Source organism: Diabrotica undecimpunctata, chromosome 2 (assembly GCF_040954645.1).
Source record: "Diabrotica undecimpunctata isolate CICGRU chromosome 2, icDiaUnde3, whole genome shotgun sequence".
Classification (NCBI taxonomy): Eukaryota; Metazoa; Arthropoda; class Insecta; order Coleoptera; family Chrysomelidae; genus Diabrotica; species Diabrotica undecimpunctata.
The window spans coordinates 109,982,512-110,001,115 of record NC_092804.1 but is presented as its reverse complement, the minus strand read 5'-3'; the positions used below and the strand labels follow the sequence as shown (position 1 = coordinate 110,001,115).

General features: G+C 33.3%; 1 protein-coding gene across 2 annotated transcripts in view; it reads left to right on the top strand.

Moving 5' to 3' along the window:
* LOC140434772 (PDF receptor-like) overlaps positions 1 to 18,604 on the top strand; it is a 1,054,707-nt gene that overhangs the window by 594,142 nt on the left and 441,961 nt on the right. The window lies entirely within an intron of this gene.

The following is an 18,604-nucleotide window of genomic DNA, read 5'->3' as shown; positions in this document are numbered from 1 at the left end:
TGATTGGTGTCTGTCTTATAATTGATAGATTCAGGAGTTTTATTAATGTGTACCATTTCAAGGAAAAGCGGATTTTTATAATTATCAACTTGTTCCAAGATTTTTACATTATTAAAGTCAAAGTTATATCCTGTCTTCAAGTGGTGGTCCACTAAGGCACAAGAGTTTTTTTTTTGTATGTTACAGTCACTTTTGTGTTGAGTGACACGTTTTTTAAGCCACTGTTGACTTTGACCAATATAACAACTTTGACATTGACTGCAACTTATTCTATAAATTATATTACTCATTAATGAATTTGGAGTTTTAACTTTTATTTTGAGAATAACCTTGAATTTAGAAGTGGATTGTATTTAATTAATTTAATGTTCGGAAATGTTTTGAAAAGTGGGACAATTTGGTCTGTTGAATTTTTTATGAAAGGTATTTTTTTATATGAAACTGGTTGTGGATTATTTATTAAAGCTCTATTGTAAAAGTTAGTGTTATAAATAAGTTTTTTTAATATATGTTTTATTTCCTGACCGATTGCTGATACTATAAATCAATATTAAAACAGTACGGTCGAAAAAATAATTTGAAATATATATATATATATATATATATATATATATATATATATATATATTTCTTTGTAGTACCAATTGACTTCTGGACGAAAAGTATTCCATTTGGCATCCGTGAATATTCACGGGCCACAATATACAGCGAATTCTGTTGCGGTACCAATTGGCATCAATCGCTGTTGCGGTTTCTTTGGCATCGATTGGCTTTGGACCTTTAGCATCCATTGGTTATGACTCAAGTCGACAATAATACCTAAAGGTTTCGTGGAATTCTACCTGAGTCAATTCATCTGTTCAGTCATTGTATATTTTGTTGTCGAAACGGATGTTTAAAAATTAACTTGTTAGAGTATATTACTCCTTATCTATAAATTGTAGGCAGGTAGTTATTGCTTTTTTCGAGATTGAATATTTTCTTTTAAAATTATGACAGCTTCAATTTGATTTAATTGCTAAATACTTTATTTTACATTTTTAAGCTCAGTAATTATAAATGTTTTATCGTCTTTTAACAACTTCTAGTCTGATTATTCCCTGAGTAAAAGAGCTCTGTTGTAATGAATTATTTGGTATTACTAAAGAAATTCTGGTATAGTAGGATTAAATGTTAAAATTAAATGTTACAATGATTGTAACTTCATGTCTTGGGCTGTTACGTCGCATTATGGCTATATGGGCTGTATTTTCTCGTTCTTGTTCGTATTTCTCTTCGATTTGCATTTTCGATGACACTTTCCAATATTTTAGCAAATCAAAGTCCATGAAAAATACTTAGAAAGCAAACAAAAGTACTTATAAGAGTATACGACCATTTGATAACACTCACTGTGAAAATTTTGCAAGTGAAGATGTTTAAGACAACAGGCACATTATTGCCGAACGCAAAGTGCACATAACTTTCTCCTTTATTTTTTGGTATCTGACTTCTTACAACTGTGTGTATTTTTCTTTCCCCTGCCCATACTTCTCGTACGTCACTGAATCTGTTGATGTGGTATTATATAATAATAGATGCACAATCAAAACGAACCAGATTCTTTTACATAAAAAGAGATAAAATATTATGTCCATATACTATGAAAAGCAATAATTAAAAAAGAGTCGTATTAAACAATATTTGGTTTTCTTTAACCGTTTGTTAATAATATATAATAATAGTCTCCCGTTTTATACCGCTGTCGCGGCTTGGGAGTATAGCAGGGTAGTCTGCTATATCTAGGGCCTACGGTATACAAGGAAGGTAACATGGCCAGTGCTACGCTTCAACCGTCTATTATTACCCCTGGTTTACCCAAGGTACTCATTTTTATTCAGGCTGAGTCGACCTGGGCCTATAGTAATAAATAATATATCAAAATTATTCGACATAATGTATGTTTTATTTTAAGGCTGTAACATAAAATATAAGATTACCTGTTATGAAGGCACTACATAGGTAATTATTATCTGTACCTAACAAAAACCAATTTATCAAATCAACCTAGTTTGAAATATATGGAGTCTCGATTATATCTCATGGTTGTGTTTGCCCTACGTAGAAAAAAATAAAATAAAATTACTGAAATCTCTTGGAATTGAAGTACTCAAGAATTGAAAAGATGTTGAAATTACTGTAACTTGAAGAAGTTGAAAATCAAATGTTTAAAGGTACACTTCTTTAAACAAAATTCAAATCAGTATTTTATCTCTTACTTCATAGAAGTGAATAATAAAGAAGTTATATACATACAAAAGGTTTTTGTAAGAAACACAGTTGCAAACATATAATTTACAAAATTTCTTGGTCTCTCTTTTAAAATGGCGATACATAGCTTTCAACGTAACAAAGTTAGAGTAGTGTCCACTTAATAGCTTCTAATGGTAATAGTGGTTAGGACAATTAAAACCTAGTTAATGTTTAAAATTTGCCAATGTTTTTACTTTATTTTAAGTCTTTATCAAGGCTATACATGGCACATACCTATAATGGTACATAAAATGATCCATTGTGACGTTTAGGTTCACCAGTGGAAAGTTGTCCGTTCTGCTTTGGGACTGTGTCCTCTGACTATTAAATATAAGCGAAAAATTGCAATACACTCTAACTGCTCAACATATCAAGTGTTATAGCAGGTGTTCCGCGTGCAATGCTGCCATGTTCACATGTACAGCGTGGAAAACAAGAGTCATTTGCTGTCGGTTAAGGTTACCGAAAACCCAAGCAAAGCTTAACTTTTTGATCAATAGCAACAACTACTCCAGTGACTCCAATAGTGAACATGGCAGCATTGCACGCGGAACACCTGCTATAACACCTTGATGTGTTGAGCAGTTAAGAGTGTATTGCATTTATTCGCTTATACTAATTGAACATCTTTGGGATATGTTAGATAGATGTGTCCCGAGGCGCCCACATCCACCTCAAATCCTTCAACAACTAAAAGAAACTCTAATCGAAGAATGGGAAAATATAGGTACCTCAACAAGATATCGACAGGCTTATACGCAGCATGCCACGTAGATTTCAAGCACTAATTCGCGCTGGTGAAAAATACACACGATATTAAGAATCAATTTTTCTTCATATCCTTACGTTAGAGATGTGGAACAACTGCTTATTCCATTTCATTTGTTGTAGTGTTTTCAAGTTGTTATGATTATCTTCAAAATGGTATGTAGAAATGGTTTTAATTTATTAAATTTATTTGAACAAAACATGATTCCTTTATTCAGGTAATAAGATTTCTATATTATTAAAATTATTAAGACGCAAATATGTGTGAGGCAAAATTAATAACAAACTATGAACGAATAAATAAACGAAACACAAATATAGAGATATCAGCAGGAGTGGTGAGAAAAGCAAAGAATAGTAGAAGGCAGGAGAGTAATAATATCCCAGTTAAAGACAAAAAATGATCCAGAAATTGAAATTTCATAAGACACTTTAATAAAATATAGGTAGAAGAGCGAGCACTAAATCCTACATATCTGATCTACCCGAAAATGTATTACTTTGCTATACTATAAAATACTAGTTATGTTTGGATCAACAGAAATAACTACTCCGAGGGCTAATACCCCTACCGGCATTGAATTATACTATTGATCCTATAGTCGCAGAACAACACAACCCATCAAGTGTGAAACGCCAAACAGCTGTTTCGGTCCGCCAGACCTCATCAGTGACGCTTGGCTTCTCCATTGGAAAGTTGTCCGTTCTGCTTAAGGGGACAAGGTCCTCTGAATCTCAAATGTAAATGAGAATGCAATCCACTCTTAACTGATCAACATTTAATATGTCATCACAGGTGTTCCGTGTGCAATGCTGCTAGGTCACCTATGTGATCAGTTAAGAGTGGATTGCATTCTCATTTACATTTGAGATTCAGAGGACCTTGTCCCCTTAAGCAGAACGGACAACTTTCCAATGGAGAAGCCAAGCGTCACTGATGAGGTCTGGCGGACCGAAACTGCTGTTTGGCGTTTCACACTTGATGGGTTGTGTTGATCTGCGACCATTGGATCAATAGTATAATTCAATGCCAGTAGGTGTATTACCCCTCGGAGTAGTGGTTTTTGTTGATCCAAACATAATTGGTTGGTTTCGGTGACCTAAACCGACCAGCAAAGGGCTCTTGTTGTTCCAAGTTGTACATGGGTGACCTGGCAGCATTGCACACGGAACACCGGTGATGACATATTAAATGTTGATCAGTTAAGAATGGATTGCATTCTGATTTACATTTAAGATGCAGAGGACCTTGCCCCCTTAAGCAGAACGGACAACTTTCCAATGGAGAAGCCAAGCGTCACTGATGAGGTCTGGCGGACCGCAACAACTGTTTGGCGTTTCACACTTGATGGGTTGTGTTGTGCTGCGACCATTGGATCAATAGTATAATTCAATGCCGGTAGGGGTATTAGCCCTCGGAGTAGTTGTTTCTGTTGATCTAAACATAATTAATTGGGTTTCGGCGGCCTAAACCGATCAGCAAATGGCTCTTGTTGTTCCAAGCTGTACATGGGTGACCTGGCAGCATTGCACACGGAACACCTGTGATGACATATTAAATGTTGATCAGTTAAGAGTGGATTGCATTCTCATTTACATTTGAGATTCAGAGGACCTTGTCCCCTTAAGCAGAACGGACAACTTTCCAATGGAGAAGCCAAGCGTCACTGATAAGGTCTGGCGGACCGAAACAGCTGTTTGGCGTTTCACACTTGATGGGTTGTGTTGTTCTGCGACCATTGGATCAATAGTATAATTCAATGCCGGTAGGGGTATTAGCCCACGGAGTAGTTGTTTCTGTTGATCCAATCATAATTGGTTGGGTTTCGGTGACCTAAACCGATCAGCAAGTGGCTCTTGTTGTTCCAAGCTGTACATGGGTGACCTGGCAGCATTGCACACGGAACACCTGTGATGACATATTAAATGTTGATCAGTTAAGAGTGGATTGCATTCTCATTTACATATAAAATACTAGCTTTTATCCTCGATTCGATTGTGATGGCGTCTTCTGCCGAGAAGTATCCCTTGAAAATACAACTTTTTTTAATAAAATGTATCATCTGTGCTTATTTGTGTCCCTGTCAAAATTGCAAAAATAATCAATATGATCGGTTAAAAAGTTAAACAGGGAATGCGAAAAAAAACAAGCCGACAAACACCTTACACTCACATTTATAATATTAGTTAATATTTTCACAGAAAAAAAGACAAAGCATAACCAGAGATAGATAAAAACTAAGCATCTTAACGAAAGAATCTTATTAACACAGCGCCAAACCACATTTTCAAAATTCACAACATTTTTAATGCATTTACAACCCCTAACATTAAATGCTTTTTAATACACAACGTTTTAGCAATGTGCTTCAAAAAATTATACACATGGCGCTGAGAAATAAGGTTATAAAACCTTTCAAAAAGAATAAAAGACTGCAGATAACAAGAAAGTAAGATAAAACCAATAATATATTGTAAATCCAAAAACTAAACAAAAAATATCCATTCTAAGAATTAAACTCAAACGCGAATCGACCAGATGTTACTCGAACCTTTATAAACCTGGAATCTAAGACAATCTAAGTGACTAACTGGCTTCCAAAATCGTATCACATCCTGTAGATGCCAATTGAACCGCTAAGCTGTAACGACATGAATATCGCTTCAACTCAATATACACAAATCGATGCTGGCGCTGCTTATTTTTTGCCTCGAACTACGATTTATTTACGAATCAAAAAACGGTCCAATTGGATTCCGGGTTCATATCGCGTAAAGAGCCTTATAATATCATCCACTATGCGTTTCTGATATTATTTTGAAGAGGTCAATTGGCATCCGAATACCGGATGCCAATTGACCAGCGGAAGCCAATTGAACCTACAACTTTACATGTGGGAAGTCAATTGTTACCGTAAATATATATATATATATATATATATATATATATATATATATATATATATATATATATATATATATATATATATATATATATATATTTGGAATATATTCAATGGTTGAATAGCAGAGGTTTTATCGGTCAATAATTGGCAAATAAAAGTCGTCAACTACTTTATTGATTTATTCGAATACGTTTCGCTTTTATTTTTAAAAGCATCATCAGTTCACTACAAATAAAAAAGATTTTAGAATATAAGTAAACAAACCAACAGGGTTTATACTTACAAAAACAATTTGTAGAGTTTTTTTATAGATGTTATAAAAACTCTACGATAACTAAACATTAAAGATTAAAAACTAAACGAGAGAAACGAAACAAAAAAATACAAGTAAAACTGTAAGAACATTAGTTCATTTAATTTTAACCGATGGCTTCATTTAAATGTTGGTTTAAGCTCTTTCGAGGGTCAAACCACACTAATCTTTTCGATTGTTTTGGATCAGCTCGTCATAATTTTCACATGTGGCTTGTTGTCGTCCATGTGTTTCTTTGGAATGCATGGTGCGGATTACGATTCGTAAGGAAATTAGCAAGCGGAACAGGGACGGACCTTTTTTTAAAAAAGGATTTATTTATTCCTTTTTTTTTAAAAACAAACAAACAAAAAAAATGGAAAGAAAAATGGGATTGAAGTTACTGTCTTGTAAGGGGTTTTTTATTTATTTTGTATGATGAGGGAGTGATATATCACTCCCTCATCAGTTATATCATTAACAACATAACATAACAACAAAAATCATAAATAAACATATACGTAGCACTGTATCAAAGCAATTTATAAACAACTAACATAACCATGGATAATAATGAAACCATCCATATAATGCGTTATATGTCGTTAAAAAGAACATATTTCAGAGAATAATTTTCAATCATAACATAAAAAAAAAATTTGAAAAATTTAATTTTTGGACTTTGGCTGCACTTAACATAACCCGAAGAATTCGAACTTATCCGTCAAGAAGATAAGATTTTTACAAATAATCAGAGTCCGGCTTTGAATATTATTTGTAAAACCAGCATTTGCCACACTATATTTTTTGCTCATTCGAACTGCGATTGTTTTTAATCAAATGTTTTATTATTGTTTTTCCCATTATTCGTATTTGATAAGATGTTAAAATCTAATCAAATCGTTGGGCCATTTTTGTCGCGCACCGTAAAATGGGATAAATTTGATCTAATGGGGTGAAATTGATAATTACGAATGATTCTAAATATGTTAATTTTCCCTGAAATCTAAGAAGCTTAACAAACGGTTGACAACGTCGCTTTAGTTAATAAACACTTGCGTGAAATCTGTGATTGTTTAGCTGAAGTAAGTAAATTTTTGTGTGGAAAAAGCTTGTTTTAATTGGTTATATTTATTGGTTATATTGGTTATATTTTTGATGTTTTTTTAGCTTCCTAACTTTCCAGTGCCTGAGAAATATTAAAAAAAAAATGTGCGATTTCAACTAATTATCTTAATAGTTACATATTCTCTGTTAACACATGTAAACAATTCTTTAGGGTATCGTAATTCAAGCGGGAAATACAAAAATTCACAATTAGGCTAATTTAATCAGGTCTGTGGGGCAAAATTGATCTCCACTGGGAGCGAAATAAATAACATTTTTCTACAGAAATCTAAAATTAGTGATTTCTTTTTAAAGAAAAAAAAATGGTTGGAAATTATATAAGAAAACTTGATGCTTGTCCATATAAGGACTATGACGTAGTATTCGCTCTATATAAGTCATAATAATGTGGTCATATTTTGACCACAGGACATTGTTGGATGCCATCTGAAACTGTGCTCCGATTGACATCGCGTACAATGTCATCAATTAGAAAATAATAGCGTCGAACCAGTAGAATTTTTCGACCTACTAAATTAGAAATACTGTGTCAAACATAATACCGTTGGCTCTTTTTCCTATAAGAATTCCGTGGGTGCGAAAAAACAAGAAGAAGAACAGCGTCAAAATCTCGGCGTGGTGTCGCATTTCATAAGAAAGTCTTTAATGATAGCCAGGAGGTAATGATATTTCGACGAGCTCCACGGTAGGAAAATACCAGTTTGGTGAAAATTGTAACAATTGTGCTGGTGATGAAACACGACTAACACAATCAGAGAGGTTTTGATTAGAAGGCATATAATGCCGAGTAGAGTGTAGTATCAGTTCTTGTATGTGTTTAATACGATTGACAATTTATGGGTAGAAAAATTAGCTCAAGGGAGGGCAATCTCCGAGTCAGATCAAATATCGAAATAAATAAAAGAAACCGTGCAATTCTTCGCTTCGAATGAGGTGAAATCAGGCCGCGTACACAAGAATTATGTGGATTAACCAACGAGAAAAGTTCTTGAAGCCGTTTAGTCACAAAAAAATACGAACATTTATATGAATAGTGAGAACCAGAACACAAGACACATTTAACATCTTGACTAGTTACCTTAGGGTACTTTGTGGCACTGACGAAAACACAAGTAACGTAGATTTTATCGAAATATTGGACTAAGACAGCGATGATCAAAAGTGAGTAGAAGAAAATAAATTAAATTGAAATGAGGTTGTGAGATGTATGAAAATCTACCCTGGCTGGCTACGAATAATAATGAAGGTGTGTGGTTTGATACTTGAATGAATTTCATAGGCCTTCTTGAATCTAGTGAATGCCGGGTATGGCGCGAAAAGTTGGATTTGTTCATTTTGTTGGGCATTGTAAGATGAAAGAACGTGTCGTTGATTTCACTCAAAATCAATGTGATTAAACAAAAAGACTTCAAGTGAAGATTTATTTTTACTATTTCTAATTTACACTATTAAAAACAAGTTAAAACAACTGAGTCCGTTAATAAAACGTTTATATATTTTATCTTGCACCGATTATTATGTTGCAATGCTTTTCGTTCCACCAACTTCCCCCAAAACTGCTCACGCGGCGTTGCCACTTACTTCCAAAAGTCGCAGAAGTCGGAACATGCTCCCCGCCTTGAAAGGGACTGCACTTTCAAAATTAAAAGGATAAAATAAAATAATTCTTAATTAACTTAAACTCGAGCCACTAATTTTCTAATGGCAATGGACAAATTTTAGCAAATGATCTTTTGACTTGAACATTGTTAGTCTTTATTGTTGCCACCCTGGCGACACCATCGCTTCCTCTGTGGATGTTTTCTACTCGTCCCAGCTTCCATTTAAGTGGAGGTTGATGATCTTCTTTTATTAAAACTAAGGATCCAATTGCCAATGATTCATAGCTTACTTTCCACTTAGTTCTCTGTTGGAGCTCGCCGATACACTCTTCACTCCAACGCTGCCAAATATGTTGTTTAACCTGCACCAGATGTTGATACATGGATAGACGGTTTACTGGTATGGTAGTTAAATCTACTTCACATGTTGAAGTAAGAGTACGACCAATTAGGAAATGTGCGGGTGTTAATGGATTAGAATCATGGACAGAATCGGATAGTGAGGATAAGGGACGTGAGTTTAAAATTGCCTCGATCTCAACTAAAATAGTATAAAGTTGTTCATATGTTAAAATGAGATCCTTAGCAACTCTACGTAAATGGTCTTTTATACTTTTAATACCCGCCTCCCATAATCCGCCAAAGTGGGGAGAAAATGGAGGGGTAAATTTCCAGTTTATTTCAATTTTTTGGGAAGCATTTATTAAATCATTCCTTTTATCTTTAATAAATTTACCTAACTCTTTTAACATATTACTGGCTCCCAAAAAATTCGTACCGTTATCGCTATAAATACAAGTGGGTTTACCTCTGCGTGATATGAAGCGCTTTAATGCCAACATAAAACCGTTTGTAGATAAGTCGGTAACTAGCTCGATATGCACGTCTTTAGTTACACAACATATAAATAAGCATATATAACACTTGGATAGTTTATTTCCGCGACCTGCTCTACTTTTTATCATTATTGGACCTGCGTAGTCCACGCCTACGTGTTCAAAAGGTTGCCTTGCGTTGAGACGCATATTTAGTAATGGAGCCATTATGGGCTTTTTTTTTTGGTTTAAATCTGAAGCATGGAATGCAGTGCTTAACGATATTCTTTACTAAAATCCGACCGTTTATTATCCAATATTGATCTCGAATGTTTGCTAGTGTATGCTGCGGTCCGGCATGTAATAAATTAAGATGTGCTTGCCTTGCTATTATTTGAGCAAGATGACTTTGTGCAGATAGTATTACCGGATGCTTTTTCTCGAATGAAAATGATGAGTAATTTATTCTACCCCCAACTCTAATTATTTCATTATCGTCTAAGAAAGGGTTTAGATTTAACATTTTGCAGTCTTTAAGAGACTTACCTTTTTTCAATTTACTAAGTTCTTTGCCAAAATATTCCTGTTGAGATAATTTGATTATGCATTTTAAGGCATCTGAGAGTTCAGATAATTCCAAAGGATCAGTTTTCTTTGGCACGTCACGTAATTTTGTGGTGCAGTTTTGACAATACCTGAATAAGTATGCCACGATTCTTTTTAATCTGTTTAAATCAGAATATTTTTTTATAAAATCCTCTTCTAGCTGTATGGCTTGAAGATATACCTTTTTCTGTTTCCGTATATCGGGTAAACTTGAATTTGGTGCGCACGTTTTAAGCCAGTTATTTTCTTCTTCTTCTTCTACTAAAAATGTTGGACCATGTCACCATAATGTATTATTAACTAACATATGTGGTTTGACACCTCTAGATACTAGATCATCTGGATTAAGTTTAGACGGGACATGACGCCAAAAATAAGAGGAGGTCAAATTTTGAATTTCTACCACACGATTACTGACAAAGGTTTTTAACTGGTTTGGTGAACATTTAAGCCAATTAAGAACAATAGTAGAATCGGACCATAAAATTACGCCGTCAAAAGTTATGTGTAAAGAATCTTTGACTTGACTAACTAACTTAGGTAGAATTAAAGCTCCCAACAGTTTAAGTCGTGGAAGAGTAACTGTTTTTAGTGGCGCTACCTTGGATTTGGCGCAAAGAAGATGTGAAAATATTTGACCATCTTGATTCATGGACCTAATATAAACGCATGCTCCATATGCATTTTCTAAAGCGTCAGAAAATACATAAATTTGAATTTTAACTGCATCGGTACATATCACTCGCCTGTTTATTGATGGATTCTTCCTTCGTCTCCCTATGCTACAGCTTCTTTTATCTGAATATTCTCCAGATATTATTTGTCTACAGGAGACAAAGTTAAGAACCAATCAGTTGTACAATTCAAAAAATTTCACTTGTTTCCGCAAAGATCGTACAGATGTAAGTCGTGCAAGCAGTGGTGTAGCAATACTAGTAAACAAATCCATCGAGGCGATACAAATTCCAATAGTCAGTGATTTGGAGGCCATTGGTATCGGAATCATATCTACCAGTTTAGTATCTATTTGCAATATTTACCATCCTTGTGACAAACAAGTAAGTTCCGATAGCCTTTGCAGGTCATTAGAGCAACTGCCACGTCCTCGTATAATTCTAGGCGACTTTAATGCTCACAACATAATATGGGGTTCAGATCACACGTCTGTCAGAGGTTCAAGTATTGCCGATATCTTAGATCAACTTAATATAAATTTTCTTAATGATGGTAGCCCTACAAGATTCAATATTTTAACAGGATATTCCTCATGCATCGATTTAACTCTCCGCGACCCAAATTTAGCTCATTGTCTCAGTTGGGACGCTTAAACCTATACATATGGTAGTGACCATTTTCCAATCCTAATAAGAAACCATAATTATCCCTCATCAGGATCCATATTCATATCTAAGTGGGGAATAAAAAATTCAAATTAGCAAAAATTCTCCCAATATATCGATAATAATATTTCCAGTTTGGATATAACAGACGATGTTAACTCGAATGTAGAACAGTTTAATCAACTTATCTTAAGCGCCGCCCACAAATTAATTGGTAAATCTAAATCTGTTAAAGGCCCATGTCCTGTACCATGGTGGAATGACCATTGTGCTACAGCAATCCGTGAAAATAAATCAGCCCTAAACCGATACAAAAAATCATAAAACATCCGAAAATAAATTAAAATTCAAAATGGGATCTTAAGTCTTTTTTTACTAATTTCGAAAATTTATTATGTTTCATTATGAGGCCAAATTTAAAAGTAAAAAATAGTTTTGGGAGATTTAATATTAATATTATTGCTAAAACCGCATGTACTTGTGAGCTGACTTCTATAATATCATCATTTGGAATAAAACAAACAATCCATGACTATACTAGAATAACTGATACATCTGCCACTTGTATAGACAATATTATGATAAATGTTGAAGATCAGTTTTGGGCAAATGTTCTTAAACCTTGTTTCTCTGATCATCGCAGCCAGTATATCAGTATAAGCTTAACATCAGTTCAGCAAAAGTCAAGTGTTTGCACTAGAGCCTCTACGCAGAAGGGTATCTTAAAAATGTGGAACTTTTTATCCGTGTTAGACTGAAACATTTTTAATGATAATCTTAATGTAAAATCATTAGAATGCTGAGTTGAAAAGAAGCTGGGATATGATCAATTGATATTAACTTCAAAGAGTAGATCCAAGATGTGTTGGAAGATAATTTACTATAAGCGAAATAAAACAAATGGTTTACATAATTTAACAACCAACGTATCTTCTGACTCTTTTAATAACTTTTTTGTTGAAATTGCTGAAAATATTATAAAATCTCTTCCAAATACACCAGACGACAAAATTTTGAACTATCAAATATTTCCAGCTTCATCAAATTCATTTTTTCTGTCTTCAACCAATTAACAAGAAGTATCCGTAGTTATAAAAACATTAAAAAATTTAAATTGTTTAGATACTAATTAGCTAAATACATCTTTTATCAAAAGCACTAGTAAAATATTTACTAAACTTTTAATATATCTCAATATTAGTATTTTTTCAATCGGGATATTCCAAACTTCATTAAAATACTTTGTTAAGATTGTTCCTATTTTTAAAAAGGACGATTGTGACCTTGTAGACAATTATATAACAATTTCCGTCGTTTTGATATTCAGTAAAATAAACAAAAAATATATGAATAAGTGTCTTATATGGTACTTTGATACAAACAACTTTTTCACTAGATTCACAATATGGGTTTAGAAAGGATCGTTCCACAACACATGCACTTTTAGATGTGATAAGTGCCATAGTTAATGGCCTTAAGAAGCATAATCGCTCTGCCATAACGCTGTGTGATCTTTCAAAGGCATTCGATTGTGTTTCTCATGATATTTTGCTAAAAAACTGCTTTTTTACGGTATAAGAGGTACTCCTTTGGAACTAATTTCATCGTATCTAAAGGATAGATACCAAGCAGTCAAGTACGGAAATTGTCTCACTCACTTTAAGCAGATAAAGTATGGAGTTCCACAAGGATCAGTTCTGTGCCCTCAATTCTTTATAATATGTTAATGACTTGCCCAATTTCATGGCTCCATTTAAAACATTTTTATTTAAAGATGACACTACTTTTGTTATTTCTGATAAAAATCTGAGTATTTAAATTTCAACGATCAATCATGGTTCTTAGCAAATAAACTTAAACTAAATGATAACAAAACTCAAAATTTAATTTTTTTATCTACCTCCGATGTGAGTGTTGAAAAAAATAATGTCAAATTGTTGGGCCTAACAATTGACAACACATTGACTTGGTATATCCATATTGACCATCTTAAAGGTAAACTTTCTAGTACCTTATTTTTACTCAGACAATTACAACTTGTTACAAATGTTATACCTTGAAAATAACGTACTTTTCCCTTTTCCATTCATTTTTAAACTGTGGTGTTATTCTGTGGGGAACCTCTTGCGATGCCCTAAAAATATTTAAATTGCAAAAAAAGCAATAAGAATAATTGTAAAAGTTAGCTACTTGAAAGCTTGCAAACCGTTGTTTATTAAATATAAAATAATGCCCTTGCCAACATTAAATTATACAGCGTTAATGTTGAAATAACATAAAAATGCTGATAGTTTAAGTGAACACTCTGACTTACATAACTATAGCGTACGAGGTGCAAATAACATCAGAATAGTTAAGTATCGTTTGAGTAAATCACAAAAAAACTCAATTGACTATAATATATACAGTGTCCTATTTAAGCATTTAAAACAACTTTCGATGAATAAATTTAAAGTAAGTCTAAAAAGATACCTTTTGAGATTTGCTTTTTACTCTGTTAGTGAAAATACTTTTATCATGATGCATTCAAATGATCATTGATCATTAGAATTACAATCATCATTGAAAAGGCAGTAACATGAAGATGGATGTACCCACTATGTTGGTATATGTCTTATTTTGTATATTTTATGTTTTATTTTATGTTATGCTCATTAATGTATTTTCATCTCCTATTGTATTTTGTGTATGTTATATATTATCTTTTTAACTTATACATGTAATTGACTTGCTATAACCAAATGAAAACTTTGTAAACGTAGTTAAATAAATCTTGCATACTTCTGGTAGTAATGCATGCGGTACCTTCCTTGATTTACTAAAAAATGGAATAAATATTGCGTTTTACCTGAAGTTTTTGTAGGCCCACAATCTTTCCTATATCTCTAATGTAGATCTAAATGTGCTATCAAAATTACATAGTTTATTTAAAAAATACAGTACCATTTTCAAAAAAGATATCGTTTTGTAAATCACTTGTGTGATTCACTTAAAATGTGTAAAATTTCATCCAATTGACCTTCTTCTACCTAATTTACCTGACTATAGATTGTCTCAAAGTGTCTAGTCTGTACAGGGTAAATGTGCAACATCGATGCCATACTTCTTTGCAAACTTGTATTAAAATAAACCTCACTTCTTACTACTTAGCCTAATCAATTTTTTGTGTTGCGGGTAGCTTAAGTACTAATGTTCACTAACGACCATGCCTGGCTTTCTTCTGTCAGTGGTTCTCATACATAACTAATATTTGCTACAACATACTGGGCTTAAATTAAAATAAAATAGAAATTGAGAAATCCCTTTTATTAATGTCACAAAACTAGCTTGTTGTTAATTCTACAGTATGTACTACCGATAACCATTTGTTTATAGATTTAAATAAAATCGAATAAAATAAAACTAAAATATAAAGAAAAATTTTATTTATATGTATTGTTCCGTTCAAAAGTTAAGGGGGAAAGGACTTTTAAAAACCGCACTGTATATGTTGGCAGTAACCAAACGTAGAAATATCCGAAAATAAAACTAATGAATAAGTTGAAAATAAAAGAAGTCATTGTATTTAATTTCATGTGTAAGTAATCTTAATTGTACACCATTATATTTAGTTCCTTTTTCTGTCAATCGCTGTCATCACTATCTCCGTTATTTATACTTTTAATAATTGGTTCGATATTATCTAACAAACTGTCAATTTTCCACTTTTTTTTCGGTTGCTGTTACGTGGTTTACGTAGTTTTTTCATTTCTCTGGCGTAATGACCTGGTACGCTGCTGTAAATAAATTTCGCATTTCAGCTTCTGTAAAATTCGCGTTGCGTCTAGCTATTTACCGTTTCACTTCACTCCAAACAATTTTGATGGGATTGAATTCACAGTGATAGGGTGGGAGCCTCAGAATCTTCACATTGTGCTTTTTGGCAATATTATCTTCTATTATATATCTGTCATATTTTGCTTTGAAGGCCTTCACTACATCAAGTAACTAGCATTTTAGGTAGTCTTCTTCAAAAAATAGGTCCCTTGACTGAAGCCATTTTTGGATATCTTTTTTTAATGTTGAACTGTTAGTAATTTGTTTAGGACTTTCTGCTGTGATAGGAGGCATTGTCCATTGCTACAACAGCTTTTCCTGGCAAATTAAGCATTAAGTTATTTTCGAACCAATCTTCGAAGGTCGGTCCATCCATTTCGTCGTGGTAGTCCCGAGTATCTCTCTTTGCCAAAAACGTGACCTCTGGTCCATCAACAAATCCACTGGTAGATCCTCAGTGCAATAAGACAAACCGTGCACCACGAGCTGTTGCAGCTTTTAATCCTGTTGTCTGACCACGAACAAAAGCATTGCCATGAGATGTAATTGTTTTAGCAGCCCATTCTTTTTTCACACTGTGCCCGATATTTACCCATGATTCATCCAAATACACTATAATGTATCCTTATGCATGGTATTTACGAATTGCGCGTAAATAACGATGACGCCACGAGATGATTTCTTGTTTTTCAATCAAAATTGAATTTCTGTTACTGTTTGGAAAAGTATCAAGACTGATTTAAATATTTTATTTCTATTATTCAGAATATGACCTTATTTAGTTTTAAATCTTTTATTTAATCATAATATAATATGGCTTTAGTTCATCTTTTAAATTCTCGAACTCAAATTGGCTGATTAATTATTGTCAAGTTCTAAGAATTCACTTGTCTGAAAAACAACATGTTTTTGGGAAACATTTATCAACCCAAACACTTTACAGTCCTTAAGGAAACGTACTGGGGGAGGTACTGGGTTCTCGGGATAAAAGCAAGTTTCATATTGAATCCCAATTAAACTAATGATCATAAAGTATGGCAATGGCATAATATGTTAATTACAACCTGCAGGGCCCGATGTGATCTCCCTTTACTTACTCAGCCTTACACCTAACGGTAGAAAGGCTTAGGACTAAGTAAGTAAGTAAGTAAGGAAACGTACCCGATCTTTGTATAGAAAGCTTAAAATGTCATTTTAAGCTTAATTTTCTGCTATTCACGGAGGTCCTAAGAACAGAAGAACCACCCCAATGAATTCGCGTACATACGTATTTTGTTTCGTATTATCGGCCACTTTACAACAACCTCTCATCGTGAACAGAAGCAAGCAAACCAGCATCGGGTGTGCATCCCATTTTTACCCTTAGACCTTAGACTCCGAGCGAGGCCCAACCACAGACAAAAGGTAAGTGAATCTCATATAGAATTGACAATAAGATATTAAATCTGCCAATTGTTATTTGAATTGCTTTTTATTTTACATATCTATTTACGAACATTTGCTATTTTTCGCTAATTTAGTTACAAACAAATTATTACATTTTTTCGTTATTATTATTTATCGATTATCATTTAACCAGCGACCTCATTAAGTTTTATACAAAACATTTGGCCACTTCGAGCGGATGATAAATAATAATTTTTTTTTTTGACTTTGATTCAATTAATTTCATTGTGTGTCAATTAATTCATTTTAATTAATTGTTTTTTTGTTTCTTTTCAATTTAACTTTGATTCGGTCCTTCGGCATTATTTTTAAATTTAATTTACATAATTAAATTTGGTCATATTTACGTAACAATTTATAAAAGTAGAAATTATAGAAGTAGAAATATTTTAATTTCTAGTTTTATAATTTATAATATCAGTAGGTACTTTTATATTACACATTTTGACTTATATTACATATATTAATTATTCATATATATAACTTTTATGATTTATGAACGTTGTATTACATTTTTACATTTTTTTTTGTGTTGATTTTGTGAATTATTTTTATTCTACTTTTATCATTCTTTCAACTCATTCTCTACGTCTAGCGTAATAATTTAAACACAGTTCCTTTGATTTCTTTCGTTACGATACCTTTCGTTAGTTACCTTTTTATCGATACTTCACTTGTTTGTTCAGAATTTTGTCTGAAACCAAGTAGCGCATTTCTCTTCTTTCAATCTAGGGCATTTCTTTAGTGTTCGATTTGCTTAATTTTGTTTGCATTGTCGACTTTTTCGTTTCTTTTGCCTATCAATGTCCAGCAAAATAAACAAAGCCAACTTGGCGCCTGAAACAGCATATTCTAGATTGAGGGAAGACCATGAGGCAGGCATTCAAGCCTCAAGGAATGATACGGTCAAATCGTTATTCTCAGCCAGGGCAGAGGAAATCGATGCTATTTACCAAGAATTCCATACAGCTCACAATCTAATCATCGGATCAATAACCGATGAGGAATTTTCGGAGCAAGATAAGTTTGGGGTGGCCGCCGATCAGGCATACTACGGAGTAAAATCCATCAAGAGTGATTTTTTAATTAGGGATTCGTCTTCTTCTTCGAATATCTCCTCACATTCCAATGCACAATCTTTAAGGCCTTCAGTTAGACTTCCAAAGCTTAATATACCCACATTTTCAGGCAATTTTCGAGATTGGCCTAGTTTCTTTGACCTATTTAACAGTTTAATTCATCACAATCACGATTTGTCTGATGTGGAAAAATTCCGGTTTCTTATTACGTCTATTAGTCAAGAACCTTTGGCTCTTATTAAAGGCATTCCCCTGACCGATGCAAATTATCAGATTGCTTATGAGATTCTAGGGAAAAGGTATCAGAATAAACGAATTCTTGCTACCCAATATTATAACGATATTTTCAACGCTTCGGTTATTAAAAATTCCACTTTTTCTAATTTAAGAAATCTCTTAAATACTTTCACGGAAAATATTGCTGCTTTACGTGTTCTTGATTTCCCGGTTGAGCAATGGGATTTCCTATTATTCAATATGTTGTCGAACAAATTGGACAATAAAACTCGTACAGA